Source organism: Artemia franciscana, chromosome 18 (assembly GCF_032884065.1).
Source record: "Artemia franciscana chromosome 18, ASM3288406v1, whole genome shotgun sequence".
NCBI classification, from domain to species: domain Eukaryota; kingdom Metazoa; phylum Arthropoda; class Branchiopoda; order Anostraca; family Artemiidae; genus Artemia; species Artemia franciscana.
The window spans coordinates 35,304,827-35,323,759 of NC_088880.1; the positions used below are offsets into that span (position 1 = coordinate 35,304,827).

Genomic DNA, 18,933 nt, shown 5'->3' on the forward strand with positions numbered 1-18,933 from the left:
GACTTGGGGGAATACTCACTAAATTCTTTATACTCAAATTTAATTAAAAATGATCTAACAAAATATTTTACTAAACCAATTTATAATAGTACTGAACCAACTACGAAAAGGCCTTTGAGACAGGCTGCTAAACAAGCAAGATTAGCTTTAAGAAATTGCATCTAATCATTTTATTCTCTTTAGTTTGAATGAGTTTATATTTCTTCATTTCATTCTTTTCGCCAGTCCTGGTTGAACTTCGCTGAAGTAAGGATGCTAGGGCTATATTTTTAAAAAAATTGTTTTAATAAGTGTTTTTATATTCAGTTTTAATTCTCACAATTTGATGTAAGTTCTTTTATATATATATATAGTATTGTATTGTGCTGAAGACGGCCCTTGGACATAGGGCCGAAATATCTACATAAATAATTTCCATTGTCTTGAAAAAACTTTCCCTATTGTTTCTACGTTGTATTTGTTTGTTAAGGAGCAAGTACATTGGTGTTACTGATGCTACTGATAGACAAAGGTAGTTGGAACTGTAAATTGAAGTTGAGGCCGAAAACATTTGAAGGGACTTTGAACATAGATAAATCAAAGACTAACTTTAAAGTTAGTCTTTGATCTACGACAGTTGTTTAGGCGGCGCTATTGAAGGAACAAGTAGACTTTTGCTATAGATGCTATTGAAAGACCAAAGAAATTTGAACTGTACCATGGAGTTGGGCCCGACAACATATGAAGAGGATTTACGTCAAAAGTCTTTGATTAAAGTCAGTTGTTGTCACGGCGCTCTTGAAGGAGCAAGTACATTGGTGTTATTGACGCTGCTGATAGACAAAGGTAGTTGGAACTGTAAATTGAAGTTGAGGCCGAAAACATTTGAAGGGACTTTGAACATAGACCAATCAAAGACTAACTTTAAAGTTAGTCTTTGATCTAAGACAGTTGCTTAGGCGGCGCTATTGAAGGAACAAGTAGACTTTTGCTATAGATGCTATCAAAAGACCAAGGCAATTTGAACTGTACCATGGAGTTGGGCCCGACATTATATGAAGAGGATTTACGTCAAAAGTCTTTGATTAAAGTCAGTTGTTGTCGCGGCGCTCTTGAAGGAGCAAGTACTTTCGTGTTATTGAGGCTGCTGATAGACAAAGGTAGTTGGAACTGTAAATTGAAGTTGAGGCCGAAAACATTTGAAGGGACTTAGAATATAGACCAATCAAAGACTAAGTTTAAAGTTAGTCTTTGATCTAAGATAGTTGCTTAGGCGGCGCTATTGAAGGAACGAGTAGACTTTTGCTATAGATGCTATTGAAAGACCAAGGCAATTTGAACAGTACCATGGAGTTGGGCCCGACAACATAGGAAGAGGATTTGGATATGGACACATCAAAGACTAATTTTAAAGTAAGTAGTTTAATTTAAGTCAGCTATTTATGCGGCGCTATTGAAGGAACAAGCAGATTTGTGGTGTTGATGCTATTAAAAGACAAAGGTATTTGAACTGTCCAATGGAGTTGAGCCCGAAAATATATGAAGACGATTTGGACATAATAAACACTGTTCAATCACCTTTTATCATAAATTACTGGTAAAGTGTCGCCAATGAAATATATTGAATGACACGCCATCTTTTCGGAAATCAGAAATGAGTGTGAGTCAACTGTTGTTTTGCCTTAGCTGATGAACCAATAAGTGAAGTCAAAAATTGTGACTTGTGATAAAAGTGACGTTATAAGCTCCCAGATCAAGGCGATGCCCCATGGATGGGCTGAAAAACCAATTCCGGCATAGGAGAATTAATCATTTATAACTGTATGTTTCTTGGTGGCTTTCAACTTGATTTAATTGCCGGAATGGTCAACTAAAATATCTTGGGGGCTTATAATGTCACTTTGGTTACAATTTTTGACTTTATTTATTGGCTTAGATAAATGTGAGTCAAGTGTTGTGGCTGTGTTCAATTTTCGCCTTCATTTAGTGGCTTATCAGCTAAACCAAAACAGTTGACTTGCATTTATTTATTACCTATAGATGGAAATCAAGGAGATGTCCAACTTAGTCTCTTCTTTTTTCTTATAAAAGATATAATCAGCTTGGGGCTATTAGAATAAGGAACCGAGTTTGTTAAAGAATATTATTTTAGTTTGAAAAAAAGAATCATAATAATAAAAAAAAAAAGATGCCAACAGCACCCGGTGTTCCCAGGGGGTCACCCATCCAAGTACTGACCAGGCCCGATGTTGTGTGACTTCCAGGATCTGACGAGACTGGGTACTTTCAACGTGGTATGGCCGTTGGCTGAGAGATTTTGTAACAAAATAATTGTTGCTCCACAAACTGAAAAGAAATTAAATGCCAAATTTTAGAATCATGGACCAAGGTAGACAAATATTTAAAAAAGAATCAAAATATGTTTATTAATTCCTTTTTCTTAAAAAAAAATCCTTCATTCCTTCTGAAACAGATCGACAAGCCCCCCAAAATGTTTCTACCTTTGAGATGACTACCCTATGGCTTCCTAGGCTAGTTTAGATCAGTCGAATTGGAGGGTCTTTGAATTGGCTCTCGGTCATTTTTAAAAACAGTTCCTTGATTTTTGTGCATAATCTATTGGATTTTAAGGTGAAAATCAGCTTCCTTTCCTTCAATAAATTCCTATGCTTTGTAACGAGATGAATGTGAAAGCAAACTTTATTAATTGTAACAAAAGGGCAAGCCTCGAATATATATTTAGATTATGTTGGGGTATAATTTAACGATTTTTAAAGAAAATATCTCCCCCGCCTCCAGTAAATTCTTGCCCTTTGTTACTAGATAATTGTGAAAGTTTTCCTATTCACATTTTTAGCATCCTTAATTTCATAGCTTTTTCTTTTCCGGGGGTGGTTACATGCTATAGAGTGATTCAATTAATTTGTAGCCCTTAAAAGGGCTGTTTGTTAATTTGGGGTAGGTCTTGGAGCTAAAATTAGATTCATTTAGGCCTTTGCCGGTTTTTCAGTCTTCTTTGGTAGAAGGACTGCTTGAATATTGGGCAAAACGCCTCCTTGGGCAATGGTAACCCCCGACAGTAGCTTGTTAAGTTCTTCATCGTTTCTAATGGCTAGCTGAAGGTGACGAGGAATGATACGAGTTTTTTTGTTATCTCGTGCAGCATTACCAGCAAGCTCAAGGACCTCGGCAGCCAAATACTCCATCACCGCTGCAAGGTAAACGGGTGCGCCTGCACCAACTCGCTCCGCATAGTTGCCCTTTCTCAGAAGACGGTGGATCCTTCCCACTGGGAATTGGAGACCAGCCCTGTTTGAACGGGACTTTGCCTTTCCCTTCACTTTTCCACCTTTTCCTCTTCCTGACATGGTTTCTAGATTACAAAATTCACTTGGACTCTTCTCAATAACGAACAGATTGAAAATGATGTCGATTCTTGAAAGCGCAACAATTTATACTCCGGCTAGCGAACTGAGTTCCTCTGATAAAAGAATTGTGCGCGAACTCTAGTTGGTATATAAACGGGTCCAATTTTGTAAACGCTATACATTTTAACCGATAGAAAAGTTCATTCGCAAATAGTGTTTCCACTTCTACCGATTTATCGGTAGATCTACCGATTTTCGGACCTTTCTACCGAATAAATTTCAAGCCTACCGAAATACCGATTTTCTACCGACTTCTGGCGATTTTTGCTATTTTTTTTTCTTTTTAATTGAACATAATAGGTGTGACTGCGTACAGTGCCATTTAGCGAAATCCCGGAGCCATTCACAGCCACTTTAGTCATAGTGCAAAACGAGTGAATTCATTGAACGCTTTCGAGAACTTCTTAGAAATTGACAATCAGAAGATATTGTCCCCTGGACAAACTAGATGGTTATCTATACATAGCTGCTTCAAATGAATTCTTGAGCAATGGGATGCTCTGACATTTTATTTTACTGAGGCTGTGTTTGATGATCCTACCCATGGAAACGATTTAGCACTTGGTGACTTGAAAAACCCCTTTATGAGAATAATGATGATGTTCATGGACTATATTTTGGGCATGTTGGCTGAATTCAATGCTCTTTTCCAATCACAGTCTCCCCCTTTTCCATACTTTTAAATTAGAAACAAAAAGACTTGTTGCAACTCTCTCCAAGAACTTACTTGAGGTAGGATATGTAAATGCTTAGAAAAATTCACTTGATGTAAATGATGACAAATATTATGTAGCTATCCAAAAAATTTATCTTGGACTGAATGCCCAGATCGCCATTTCAGAGCTTGTAGACCGCGACCCTAAGGTGGACCATAATCAAGAGATGAAGCTATACCTCACAGCAAGAGAATTTTACAAGAAAGCAGTTGCACAGATCAAAACCAGGTTCATATTTGATGATGATTTGTATGAGATTTTCTGTCTTGTCGAGCCTTCAAATGCTGCTAAGCTCAATCTTTCTAGTCTTGCACCAATTCCAGTTAAGCATTTCCCTCCCAAATGTCCTAGAGCTGCCATTGACTCGGAAAGGCGTGAAGAAAGCTCTGTTGATGTTCCAAAGGATCTGTATCAGTCACCAGTAGAATATTGGAGATTCGTTTTGTCCATTGTTACCCCAAGTGGTCGACCGAGGTTTGTAAATTTAAGGCAGGCTATATACTTTTTCTTTTCACTGCCTTTCTCGAATGTTGTTGCAGAACGTCTTTTCAGCACTTTAAAAGAGGTGAAGACTGGATAAACAAAATAAATTGTCGACACTGACCTTGTCTGCCATCTTGCGTACTAAATGCGGGACGAAGAGGATGAATATGCATTCTTCGTCGCTGATGGTTGATCATGAACTAGAAAAATGGCTAAAGGAAGTACGAGCATCTGCGACCGTTGAAAGTTGTATATGAGTGATCAAAGTTAGTCTATAATAGCAAAAGTTTATGTTTTGTGTTGCATTAGATATTTGAAACTTCCACTGTTCCAAAGTGTGCTTTATTGATTTTTTATGATGAAAAGTACCTAATTAAGTAGATTAGAATTCAATCAACCTATGTATTGATACGATCCTATGCTAAGGCTTCAGAATGTTAGTGATGTATGTTTACGGTGGAAGAGCAAAAGTTTCTGTTTTGAGTTGCATTAGATATTTGAAACTGCCGCTGTTCCTGAATTGTTGTTTGAAGACCAAAGTATGCTTTATTGATTTATTATGATGAAAAGTACCTAATTAAGTAGATTAGAATTCAATCAACGTATTCTACCGATACGATCTTAGGCTTGATTCCGTCGTTTGCAGTTGCGTATCAGTTGCTTTAATCATTTGAATCCAGTATCTCATTTGTTGTTTAAAGTCCAATTTTAAGTGCTTTTGATGAACAGTACATGATTAAGTATAATAGGATTCCATTAATAATAACTAAGGATATTGAAAGTGTATTTTTTAAGCCCCGTTCTCATGCGTGTCTAGCTAAGCATCTATGTTTACAAGCGTGGCAGGCAATATATTCGTGTCTAAACATATCTTGTTCCGACGTAGGCATAAACACCAAATGCCAATTTAATTAATACATGATAATCGTTCTTTCCTTATGTGTGAATTCGGATAGATTTGCAGCAACTACTGTAAATGCCGCGTTTGCAACATTTTAGAATCGCCGCTAGCTCAAGAGTATACCATATTAGTATACTAGAGATTTACAAGAACCACTCCAAACGCTGCATTTGCAACGACTGCAACATTTCGTAACCGTCGTTATTGCAACGAGATCAAACAACGCCCCATTACTCTTTTGCAGTTTTAAAGAAAACATTGCTTTAAATCGTCGTATAATCAATCGTAAGTCGATAGACCGTTGTAGAGTGGTCTAATTCTGAATTGATCTGGGACTTCAGCAAAAAATTGAGCATTTTCGCGAACTTAACATACACTTAGAGGGTTTGGGCATGTCTAGAAATTCCCTACCGATTTTTGTACCGATAGCGTAACGCCATCTACCGATTTTCTACGGAATTTTAGGTGGATATACCGATTTTCGAAGCATGCGAAGTGGAAACACTGTTCGCAAAGCAGACATGGAAGGAAAAGCATTTCCAGTCAGGGCTTCCACTTCTAGGGAGATTACCCTATTTTAGGGGAAAATCACTTCTTTTAGGGACACTTATTTTGAATCTAGGGATTCAGGGAAATCTGGGGTAAAGTAAGGGTTTTTAGGGATCTTCAGGGAAAATTCGAATTTTTCAAACGAAGGCTGACAAATTCTTATAGATTGCAGATTATGCTCAGTCTTCTTGGAAATACTTATGCCGCAACACTGGCTTATATTGCAAAGATCAGTGCGAAATTTCAAAAAAAAAGCTAAAGCGTGGAATGACATTCATTAGGAAGGGACGACTTTAATCCCTTGGATTTTCATTCATTAGGTATTTAGTAATTTAGTTTAGGCTTTTTTGCAGAAAAGTTGCAATCCATACTGTCTATAAGGGACCCTGCATTCTGTTAAAACTAGCTGTGAGTACCCTTATTTTTAATCTGATGATTTACACAATAATATTTAGTCTAGTCTTTTGTTAATGTCCACTTGCCTGCCACTTGCCATTTGGAATCATGTAAAATCTACTGTTTTGCCTTGGACTGCAGCAATGTGAAGGTAGCAAATTAAACTATTTTGTTAAGCTAGGTTTACAGAGAAACTTCTTTTGTGTTGTTTTTGCTTGGGTTGGTCCCTCCTAGGTTAGAAGACATCAAAACAAAGCTCTTCTAGTGAAGATGTGGGTCACAAATTTCTTTTTTCCATTTAAAGTGGTGTTCCAAATCTGAAGATACTTTACTTTGATACTTACTTTATTAATAAAGACAATTTAACTCTTTACTATTTACATCTACTGCACTAATGGAAAAACTGTTTTGCCTTGGACTGCAGCGATGTGAAAGTAGCAAATTAAAGTATTTTGTTAAGCTAGGTTTACAGAGAAACTTCTTTTGTTTTTTTTTTTGCTTGTGTTGGTCCCTCCTAGGTTAGAAGACATCAAAACAAAGCTCTTCTAGTGAAGAAGTGGGTCACAAATTTCTTTTTCCATGTAAAGTGGTGTTCCAAATCTGAAGATACTATACTTTGATACTTACTTTATTAATAAAGACAATTTAACTCTTTACTATTTACATCTACTGCACTAATGGAAAAACCTACGTTTTTGCTGGCGTTCAGTAGTAAAAGTTAACCATTTTCTAAACCAACCAGCAAACAACATAATAAATAATTAATTATCATTTATCAAGCTGGGCATACTTCGTTTTGATTTTTGCAAACTAGTGCAATGCAATCATTGCAAATTTTCGGTCCATCCGTACTCCATACTGCAAACTTAAATTATACATGAGGTAATTTAAGTTAATTGACGATATGCACCTTAATGCCCATGAGCATAGTTTAGCATGATCTAGTTATTGTGTACCCTTGTACAAGTAATTATAGAAATAGACTAGTTTTGATCACTAATAAAACACTTTTTCTAGAGATCATTGACATACAAAGTTCGTCTGAAAGCCAATGTACTGACTCAGAGGAAGATAATCTTCAAATTGCATCTAGTCCCGAAAGACGACTGGATGACGAAGATGATGATGTTCCTGAAGTTCACCTCCTGGTGACTCCTCCAAAAAAAAGCAGGGTTCAGGGCAGAATTCCCAAAGGAAAACATACGAGCAAAAGTTTGTTGACAAGTGGCTTCAGTTACCAATGTGTAAAAATTGGATAGAGAAAAGAGTGACAAACAAGTCAAAGAAAAAGACTTATGTACCATACTGTAAGTTCTGTTTGAAGTATGTGTATTGTGGGAAATCAGAGTTGACGAAGCATGCCCTGACCAAGCAGCATATAAAAGCAAGCAGTGAAATTGAGACGAAGTCTGGCAGCATTGAAAAACTTCTGACTGTAGGCAGTCATTCCAAAGAAATTGGACAGCGCATCTGCATATTTTTGGCAGAACATAATCTGCCATTACGTCTCGCAGACAGCTTGATTCCTTTCCTCAGAAAATTATTTCCCAAAGACCAGGCCCTGGCAGGGGTCACATTGGGTAAACAGAAAGCTACAAATATTTTGCGACAGAATTTTTCGTTGGTGCTACAAAACCAGTTAGTCGAGTTGCTCAAAACCACTTTTTTCTCTGTGATAATTGACGAAACCACTGATCGTACTATTGATAAACAGCTAGCTATCATGGTTGTATTTTTTAGCGAGAAAGATCTAAAACTTCTTGTCGAAGTATTGGATATGGTTAAGTGTAGTGATGGATCGGCTGAGGGCCTGACTAACCGCATCAAGCAAGTCATTGAAGAAAACTCGATTCCCTGGCAAAATATTGTTGGATTTTGTGCAGATACAACTAACGTCATGTTTGGAGCCAACAGATCTGCTTCAACCCTTATGAAAGCCATGGTGCCACACATCTTGAATGTGAAATGCTCATGCCATCTTATTCACTTATGCTCGCCATATGCATGCTTGTCACTTCCCAAGATACTCGAAGACTTGGCGCGAAATATCTATGTCCACTTTTCCAGAAGCGCTTCCAGGCGAGAGAAGTTCGCCGAATTTCAGGATTTCTTCCGATGTGAAGCACACCGAATCCCAGCTCCGGGACAGACCCGTTGGTTATCCCTTCAGGCCTGTGTGAAGAGGCTTATTGAGCAATGGGTTGCACTTATTCAGTATTTCGTAGGAACCACGTTTGAAAACCCAACTGCAACAAATGACCTTATCTTGTCGACATTACAAAGCAAGTTGACAAAGCCATACCTTGAATTCATGGACTACTCTCTTGGCCTCTCCAACGAATTCAATACAGTTTTTCAATCCGAACTCCCACTTCTTCACTCCCTGAAGCTTAGTGTCAGCAAACTTGTGAATGATGTTGCGTCTAACTTCATGAAATTGGACTATATTCGCAATGTTGGTTCGTTTACTGAACTGGATCCTTACCTTTCTAGTGAGTATCTGCCTTTAAACCAGACATATGTGGGAATAGCTGCAACCGATTTCATGCAAGAACTCGAGGATGCTCAAGAGCCAAGTGATAACATTGATCTCTATTACCAGTCGTGTCGAAACTACTATATAGTCCTGATCAAGCAGATCAAAGACTGGTTCAAGTTTGAAGACGAAATTTATGACATTTTGGCTTTAGTTGAACCAAGGAATGCAAGAAATTTGAACCCAAGATCTCTAAGGTCACTATTTGTGAGATTTCCTGTTCTAACAGAAAAGTGTTCCCTCCTGAAAACGGACGTAGAATGGAGGTCACAGGTAATGACTGATGTCACTGAGCTTCATTTGGGAGATGCCCAAGTTGAAGACCTGTCAGTTGAAAAATACTGGAAGAAAATACTTGGTCTGAAGACTCGCAGTGGCGAAATCAAGTACCCGGAACTGCGGAAGTGCATTTCGCTGATATTCTCGTTACCTTTTAGCAACGTTCCAGCTGAACGTTTGTTCAGCCTCCTGAAATTGATCAAAACAGACATGAGAAATAGTCTCGAAAATGTCACCCTAGTCTCACTGATCCGAGTCAATTACTGGTTGAAAAACGAAGATAAAACTTCATCAACTGTCAGTATACCGAAAGCTGTCGCTGGCTTCAAGACGAAGGCAAACGCTACGTGCGATGAAGTGCTGGAGATGACACTTGTTTGAACTTTTTTATATAGTCTCGTTAGTGTAAAGATGTTATCATTATCTGAAGTAAAAAGATCTCAGTTTGAACTTTTGTATGTATTCTCGTTAGTGTAAAAGATGTTGTTATCATTATCTGAAGTAAAAAGATCTCATGTAAATTCTGTGGAAATCTAGGGCAAAATATCCTTTTTTCTAGGGAGAAAAATAGGGAGAAATCAGACCTAAACACGAGGACTTCTAGGGAAAATTAGTATGAAAATAGGGAAAATTGAAATCGAAAAGTGGAAGCACTGTTTCCAGTTGAAGAATCTGCTTGGAAAAAGCCTCAAGCTTATTTTGATAAAAATGGCTCAAAAAATCAATATTGGAGAGGGATTTTAGAAGGACCCGAAACGTTTTGAGAAGTTCAGGTATGGTTTTGAGTTGGCTAGATCTAGGCTGCTTAAATTGGCTAGTTTTAATTTCTTGGCCATGACCTTGGTTGTCCTTCAGGCTAGCCTGAACTTGGCCAAGAGCATAGCTAGGTCTTAGTCTTACGGCTGATTTACTACATTATATTATTAGAAATTACCTCTTTTATAATAGTTATTTAAGCTATGGGATATAACCACCCCTTGTCGCCTAGCTATCCTAGTCTATGGGTTTGTTGAAGTTTTTTGGTAGCTGAGGATCACTTTGAATTGTAAAAAAAGTATTTTAGGCTTTAAATCTCTTTTAAATGGGTTATTGATAAAGAAGTATGTCATGGTAGGCCAATGTTTTTCAAATATTTTCATGAAATAGCCTACATCTAGCTTTGTCCTATAGTTGAATGATATCTGAGACTAGGTTTAGCCTGCTCAACTCCGCACATTTCAAGCTTAAGAATAAGATATCCCTTGTGAATTAACCTAATCTAAACTAACTAGCGTCTTATTAACTTACTTTTATTCATTTTGAACTGCTCTGATTTTTAAAGAAAAGGTGATTTACTTGGGCTAGTAGCCTAGGGCTGTCATAAAGAGAAGGTTCACAATTTAGCTATTTTTCAAAAAAAATATTTCTAGGCTATAGCAGCTTACCAAAGAATTGGGATGCCAAAAGAAAATTTGGGAGGTAATCTTCAAAGGGGTCAAACTGCCATCTACAGTTTGAGAAAATATAAGAAACAATCTGCTTTATCACCTCATCTGGAATCAATAACACAGGTTCTTACTTCATTTTATTCAAAAAAATGTATATATTTCTAGGTTATTACAGCATACCAAAGAATTTAGATGTGAAAAGAAAATTTGGGAGGTAACCTTGAAAGGGGTCAAACTGCCATCTACAATTTCAGAAAATTTAGGAAACAATCTGGTTTATCACCTCATCTGAATTCAATAGCAAAACTTCTTACTTCATTTTAATAAAAAAATAAAATTTAGACTTATAGCATACCAAAGAATTGGGATGTGAAAAGAAAATTTGGGAGGTAACCTTGAAAGGGGTCAAACTGCCACTTACAACTTAAGAAAATTTAGGAAACAATCATGTTTATCACCTCATCTGAATCCAATAACAACTTCTTACTTCATTTTATTAAAAAAAAAACTTTTTAGGTTTAGGCCTATGTTGAATTGAATCCTGCCCTCTCCCTTCCTTAATGCCCAGACATAGCCCTAGTCTGTAAGCATGCTCCTGAAAGTGATTTTTGGGGGAAGGGTGGTTGTTTTAGCTTGTTTTTCTGCTTTGTCAGTTCTTATCTAAGATCTTACTTCTTTCTGCACAGGTTTTAATTTTCTGCTTCATCAAAGTGCTAAGATCTTACAGCTTGCTGATCTTAATTGTAAGTCTAATGTTTCTGTATAATAGAGCAATAAAGAAAGAAATTGGTAAGTCTTAAGACAACTGGTCAGAGTAGAGCAATTAAAGATATTTTGTAAAAAAAAAAAAAACAGCTTAAAAATGAAGATCAGTCTAGATTTTTCATATAATCATTTCTATCAAAAGACATAAGATTTCGGCACATTGGTTTGCTATAAAAAGGGCTAAAATTTTGCATTATGCATCAATTAGGGGAATCAGGCTCACTTGGATTCCCCCTATCCACCCTAGATTTTGAAAAATATCCTTTGTTATTCATAATTCCTTTTTTTGGTATTTTTGAAGGAACAAAAAAATGTGCCTCCCTGTATTTTGAAAAATACATGTACACACACCCTTAGATTTGTTTCAATTGACACACTACACTGTTGATAGAAAATAATTATAGAATTGAGAAAATAAGTGGTTTGCTATAAATGGTAAAAAAATGAGAAATATTATAAACCAATAAAACTAGTAGACTTTTGTACATAGTCTAGGCATAAAGTGGGGAGGGATGGTATGCCCTTAAACTGGACCCAGCTCTAAAAAGCAATAAATATGTATCACATAAACAAGTTATTGTACCCTTCACTTTCAAAAAGGAAAGTAGGCTAACATTCATTTTACAGCAGGGTATGGAAGCCATGGAATGACCTTTCTAAAATATAATTTCGAACTGAAACATTTCTAACAGATAATATGAACACATTCAAAACAAAACCAGCAGAAACACATTTTCACAGTAAATCATTTTTAAATGATTTATAGAATTATTTGACAGTGTTTGTTGAAGTTATCTATATATATAAAAATAAGTTGTCTGTGTGTGTGTGTGTGTGTGTCGAGTGACGTCATGTTTGTGGGTCGACTGACGTCATGAAGTTAGTTGTCGTCATGTTTGTTATGACGATGACGTCATTAAAGGTATTTAAGACATTCGTTCACGGAAAAATGTTTAATTGTAAAATGACTGAAGAACCTACAATGGCAGCAGCCGAGGAAGCTGCTCAAAGATTCTATGCCAAAAAACTTGCTGCTGATAGAGAAAGTAAGAAAAGAAAGCGTGCCGAGGAATCACAAGAACAGCAAGAAAACAGGCTTGCGGCTGATAGAGAAAGTAAGAAAAGAAAGCGTGCCGAGGAATCACAAGAACAGCAAGAAAACAGGCTTGCGTCTAAAGAACGCAAAACCGCGCAGTTAGATGAAAATCCACATGGACAGCGAGAGTCAAAACATATCAAAACTGAAAATGATAGCGATGATGATTGTGTTTGGGATTTTGACTTGGATAAGGTCATCAATGCCTACCAGATTTAAGTTAAAAAAACAAAGGTTCGGCGATATGTACTTCATAGTAACGCTGAAAAATAAAGAAGAAAAAGAAAACTGAAAAAAGAAAAAAGGTAAAAAACTAAAAAAAAACTAAAAAGAAAAAACACTCAAAGAGAAATTACAGACCGGGACACAAATGACGACCGAGACAGAGGGAATATAAATGACGACCGGGAACCTCAAAGAGAAATTACAGACTGGGACACCCGGACACAAATCACGACCGGGACACAGGGAATATAAATGACGACCGGGACACAGCTACAACGGGGACGCCGGGGGCACAGGTGGGATATATAAATGACGACCGGGACACAGGGATTGTTCGAATAGAAATTACAGACCGGGACACAAATGATGACCAGGCACAGGGAATATTAATGACGACCGGGACACAGGGACACATCATTAGAATAATGAGGTATAGATCTGAATACGGATTGTTTTTCCCATGGACAATTATATGTTGCATGTTCAAGAGTCAGTAAACCTGACAATCTATTTATATGCACAGACAATGGGACAGTGAAGAATGTTGTATATTCGCATGTTTTACGTATTTAAAAACATATATTTATATCTATCTCTATTCACAGGTGAGACACAGGGACACAACTACAATGGCGCGTAACTAATATGGCGCGTAACGACTTACGCGCGTGGGGGGGCTTGGGGGGCGCGAAGCGTCCCACCAACTAGGTGTTGGGGTGGCGCGAAGCGCCACCACAACAGCTATCTATATATATAAAAATAAGTTGTCTGTATGTGTGTGTGTGTGTCGAGTGACGTCATGTTTGTGTGTCGACTGACATCATGAAGTTAGATGTCGTCATGTTTGTTATGACGATGACGTCATTAAAGGTATTTAAGACATTCGTTCACGGAAAAATGTTTAATTGTAAAATGACTGAAGAACCTACAATGGCAACAGCCGAGGAAGCTGCTCAAAGAGTCTATGCCAAAAAACTTGCTGCTGATAGAGAAAGTAAGAAAAGAAAGCGTGCCGAGGAATCACAAGAACAGCAAGAAAACAGGCTTGCGGCTGATAGAGAAAGTAAGAAAAGAAAGCGTGCCGAGGAATCACAAGAACAGCAAGAAAACAGGCTTGCGGCTAAAGAACGCAAAACCGCGCAGTTAGATGAAAATCCACATGGACAGCGAGAGTCAAAACATATCAAAACTGAAAATGATAGCGATGATGATTGGGTTTGGGATTTTGACTTGGATAAGGTCATCAATGCCTACCAGATTTAAGTTAAAAATACAAAGGTTCGGCGATATGTACTTCATAGTGACGCTGAAAAATAAAGAAGAAAAAGAAAACTGAAAAAAGAAAAAAGGTAAAAAACTAAAAAAAAAACTAAAAAGAAAAAACACTCAAAGAGAAATTACAGACCGGGACACAAATGACGACCGAGACAGAGGGAATATAAATGACGACCGGAAACCTCAAAGAGAAATTACAGACTGGGACACCCGGACACAAATCACGACCGGGACACAGGGAATATAAATGACGACCGGGACATAGGGACACAACTACAACGGGGACGCCGGGGGCACAGGCGGGATATATAAATGACGACCGGGAAATAGGGATTGTTCGAATAGAAATTACAGACCGGGACACCGGGACACAAATGACGACCAGGACACAGGGAATATAAATGATGACCGGGACACAGGGACACATCATTAGAATAATGAAGTATAGATCTGAATACGGATTGTTTTTCCCATGGACAATTATATGTTGCATGTTCAAGAGTCAGTAAACCTGACAATCTATTTATATGCACAGACAATGGGACAGCGAAGAATGTTGTATATTCGCATGTTTTACGTAGTTAAAAACATATATTTATATCTTTCTCTATTCACAGGTGGGACACAGGGACACAACTACAATGGCGCGTAACTAATATTATAGATTTGTAAAATTATGTATTATATCTATACTAAAATTATAGATTTGTGTATTATGTTAGCAATTTATGTTGTTTTTATATTTATTATGTTTAATGCAACAAGCTTGAAAGCTTACCGTATTTGGCATTAATAAATAAAAAACACTAAATTTGTTTTCTAAATGAATTAAGAATTTCATTACTACTACCTCTAATGGCTTCCTGCAGCACCAAGCCACCTGAGGCCAACACACCTATGCATGCTCCTTCTCGAACCCAGTCTATTTACAGCCTCCCTCTTAAAACCCTCCCAAGAAGTTTCCATTTCCCTAAAATTTTTCCTTACATCATCTTCCCGCCTCATTTACTAGCTCCCCTCCTATTGTAGATTTTCTTTTCTTCGTAATATGGCTCTGAAGCATGGACACTCCGAAAAGCAGATGAAAATTTACTAGATGTTTTCCAGAGAAATTGCCAACGGATTGTTCTGGGTACCCGGCTGACTGACCGTATTTCAAACAGTAGGTTGTACGAAAAGTGTGGTTCAATCCCGCTTTCTCGGGCTATAATGAAAGAAAGGTTGAGATGGCTAGGCCACGTTCTACGGATGAAGGATGACAGATTACCGAAGATTGTCCTTTTTGGCCAACCGTCTGGGGCTACACGGAAAGCAGGTCGTCCTTGTCTGGGTTGGGAGGATGTCATAAATAAGGATTTAAAGGAAATGGGAACTTCCTGGGAGGGTGTAAAGAGGGAGGCTTTAAATAGATTAGGTTGGAGGAGGAGCGTGCGTAGCTGTGTTGGCCTCAGGCGGCTTGGTGCTGCAGTGAGTTATTAGTAGTAGTAGTAGTTTTCTTCGTAACACAAAGACCATCTTCATATGTTTACTGGCAAAATAGAAGAATAGATGTGGGAGGAGGGGATTGTGAGTACTTTCAGAAAACTTTGCTTTGGGTGGCAAGTGCCACAAGGAGATTTGTTTTACTGAAATTTAATTGCAATATTTCTCATTTTCTATTTATATTCATTTTAAATGTATTCTTGTTTCTATGGGGCATTGCCCTCTGCTGGCGTCCATAGGGCATATCCTTATAACGATCCCCACCCCATTTGGGACGACTTACTTTTTGTTTGGCTGTAAACAATTGGCCAAAAAGGACAATTTTTGGTATTCTGTCATCCTTCATCTGCAGTTTCTCTCATTATAGCCCTATAAAGTGGGATTGAACCACGTTGAGCTGGATAGTAGTGAAGAATTTCATTACTAAGTAAAATTCTAACTTAGGCTTTTTACAATACTGGAAATTAGTTTAGCTAAATGAGTATTAACAACTTCCTGGGAAGGTATTTTAAAGCACCTACCTCCACTCCTTCTCCCTCCAAAGACTATCAATCTGATGAGCTTTTACAATTGCGCTGTCATTAAAAGTAAAACCTTGCTTAATAGGCCTGTTATTGATAGGAGGCAGAAGAAAAGTCTTTTGGGCCTCATTCCTTTCCTCAGTCCCAATTTATAAGGAGTTAAAGATCTGTAAATCTATTTCTTAAATTTAGGAAAAAAACCCTGATATCGCTTGAAATTCTAAAGAAATAGCAGAAACTTCCTTTTCAAAAACTACAATCAATGAAAAGGAGATTTTAAACTGAAAATCAAGGTTAAACATTTTTTGTTAGAACATAGATAGGTCTGGACCTGTCATATGTATGCTATCTCATAAGCCATATAAGAAACAGGTTGACATTGTAGCTTGGCAGCATCTTCATGGGGTATTTATAGGTCCTAGATTCATTCCTGAAAGTGTCTCTCAGTTAGTTCAATCTTTTTCCAAGATGGCCAAAAGCCCCTAAGCCAGAATTTACCTCAGTACTATAGTACTTAGTTCAGAAGAGGGCATAAACTAGATGACTACCAAGTGAAATCTAAATCAGTTGAGTGGTGTTAAAATTTTCAATAAAAATAGAAATTAGTTTTTTTCTAACCTGGGAAGCTGTTCTGTTATATCAGTAAGCCTAATGTTTGCTGCTGATCTCTAGTCTTTGGCCTTATTGCTTGGATTTTTATTTCTGGCTTAATCAAACATCTTGGAGCTTCTGATCTCAGTCAAAAAGGGCTTATGATCAAATTTCTCTGCCACATTAAACATTGATAATGTTCCACCCAAAGTCCTTCTACCACTGTTCAGTACAAAATTGATTTGATTTTTTGTTAAAGTAGCCTAGGAAATAAGTTCTAGGGTCTCATATTTTCTTTAAAGTAATTCTCTAGCTAAAGAATTAGATCACGTAGACTGATCAAAAACATAATTATAGCAGAAAGACATTTTTGGTTACCTAGGAAGCTGTGTTGCTATATGGGACCATTTTTTGGCTTCTTACTTCTTGTCTTACTTCTTACTTGTCTTGTCTTACTTCTTCCAATCTTACTTCTTGTCTTACATCATTCTTTACAGGTCTTTTGTTTAATCAAAGTGTTAATGCTATAGAGCTCAGTGCTCTACTTCTTCTTCTTACTTCTTCCAATTCAGTGTCTTACTTCTTCCAATCTTACTTCTTGTCTTACATCATTCTTTACAGGTCTTTTGTTTAATCAAATGGTGTTGAGGCCCCTTTCATATACGGAAAAGAATACACAGAGGAAAAGCCCCTTTCACATACGGAGTAATTTCTGTTCGTTTTAAGTTTTAATGTCGCTCCTTACTTTCATTTCAAAAAACTTGTTCTTTTTTATTTAATTTCTGAAAGTTTTTGAATTAATGCACGTCTGATTTTGCTCTCCGTACATAAATTGTTAAAATGAAATTTGCATATTAATTCTTTTTTTGGCTAAATGGCTTTCTCTTAGTTTTGATCAGACGATTTTGAGAAATAAGGGATGGGGAAGGAGGCCTAGTTGCCCTCCAATTTTTCGGTTACTTAAAAAGGCAACTAGAACTTTTAATTTTTAACGAACGTTTTTATTAGTAAAAAATATACGTAACTTAAGAATTAACTTACGTAACAAACTTTTATATTCTTGTATTTTTGATTATATATATGAGGGGGTTGGTCCCCTCGTTAATACCTCGCTCTTCATATTAAATTTTGTTTTGTCCCAATTCTTTAAGAATGACCCCCTGAATCAGAAAGGCCGTAGAATAAATAGTTGAAATTACTAAAAATAATTTAGCATAAAGAGCGAAGTATTTATCTCCTCCTAAATACCCCCCTCTTTATGCTAAAGTATTTTTAGAACCCCTCATATGCGTAATAATCTCTGTTCGTTTTAAATTTTAATGCTTCTCCTTACTTTCAGTTGAAAAAACTTTTTCATGTTTATATTTTCATTGTTTTTTGTTTTTTTTAATAGTAATGCTAGAAAATCCTGCGCCCTTTTCATTGAATTTCTCTTCCCCCATGAAATATTCCTCCAAGGAAAGATCCTCCCATATAGCCCCCTCCACTGAACCCCACACTCAAACCAAAAAAATCCACCTGAAAACGTCGGTACACTTCCCAGTAACCATTACTGTATGTAAACATTGGTCAAAGTTTGTAACATGCAGCCCCTCCCCCAGGGACTGTGGGGGGGTAAGTCATCCCCAAAGACATAGTTATTATGGTTTTCGACTATGCGGAACAAAATGGCTATCTCAAAATGTTGATCCGTTGACTTTGGGAAAAAATGAGCGTGGGAGGGGGCCTAGGTGCCCTCCAATTTTTTTGGTCACTTAAAAAGGGCACTAGAACTTTTCATTTCCGTTAGAATGAGCTCTCTTGCAACACTCTAGGACCACTTGGTCGATACGATGACCCCTGGGAAAAAAAAAACAAAAAACAAACAAACCAATAAACACGCATCCGTGATTTGTCTTCTGGCAAAAAGTACGAAATTCCATATTTTTGTAGGTTGGACCTTGAAATTTTTTCTATAGGGTTCTCTGATACGCTGAATGCGTTGGTGTCATTTGCGTTAAGATCCTATGGCTTTTAGGGGATGTTTCCCCCTATTTTCCAAAATAAGGCAAATTTTCTCAGGCTCGTAACTTTTGATGACAAAGACTAAATTTGATGAAACTTATATATTTAAAATCAGCATAAAAATCCGATTCTTGTGATATATCTTTTAGCATCGAAATTTTAGAGTTTTAGAGTTTTTAGAGTTTTTTAGAGTTTCGTTTACTATTGAGCCGGGTCGCTCCTTACTACAGTTTGTTACCACGAACTGTTTGATCAAAATTGTCAAGCATTAAATGGAGCC

At 37.2% G+C, this 18,933-nt stretch overlaps 1 protein-coding gene and 1 non-coding gene across 2 annotated transcripts in view; one reads left to right on the forward strand and one right to left on the reverse strand.

Annotated features, from left to right (window-relative positions):
• Nucleotides 1-236: 236 nt before the first annotated feature.
• LOC136038948 (uncharacterized) overlaps nt 237-18,933 on the forward strand; it is a 470,704-nt gene continuing 452,007 nt past the window's right edge. Inside the window, exon 1 of the transcript XR_010620344.1 lies at nt 237-327. The gene's annotated coding sequence lies outside the window, so the exon portion shown is untranslated. The remainder of the gene's footprint in view (nt 328-18,933) is intronic.
• LOC136039021 (5S ribosomal RNA) lies at nt 2,169-2,287 on the reverse strand. Its single transcript, XR_010620354.1, has one exon. It is a non-coding gene; the product is annotated as a 5S ribosomal RNA (ribosomal RNA).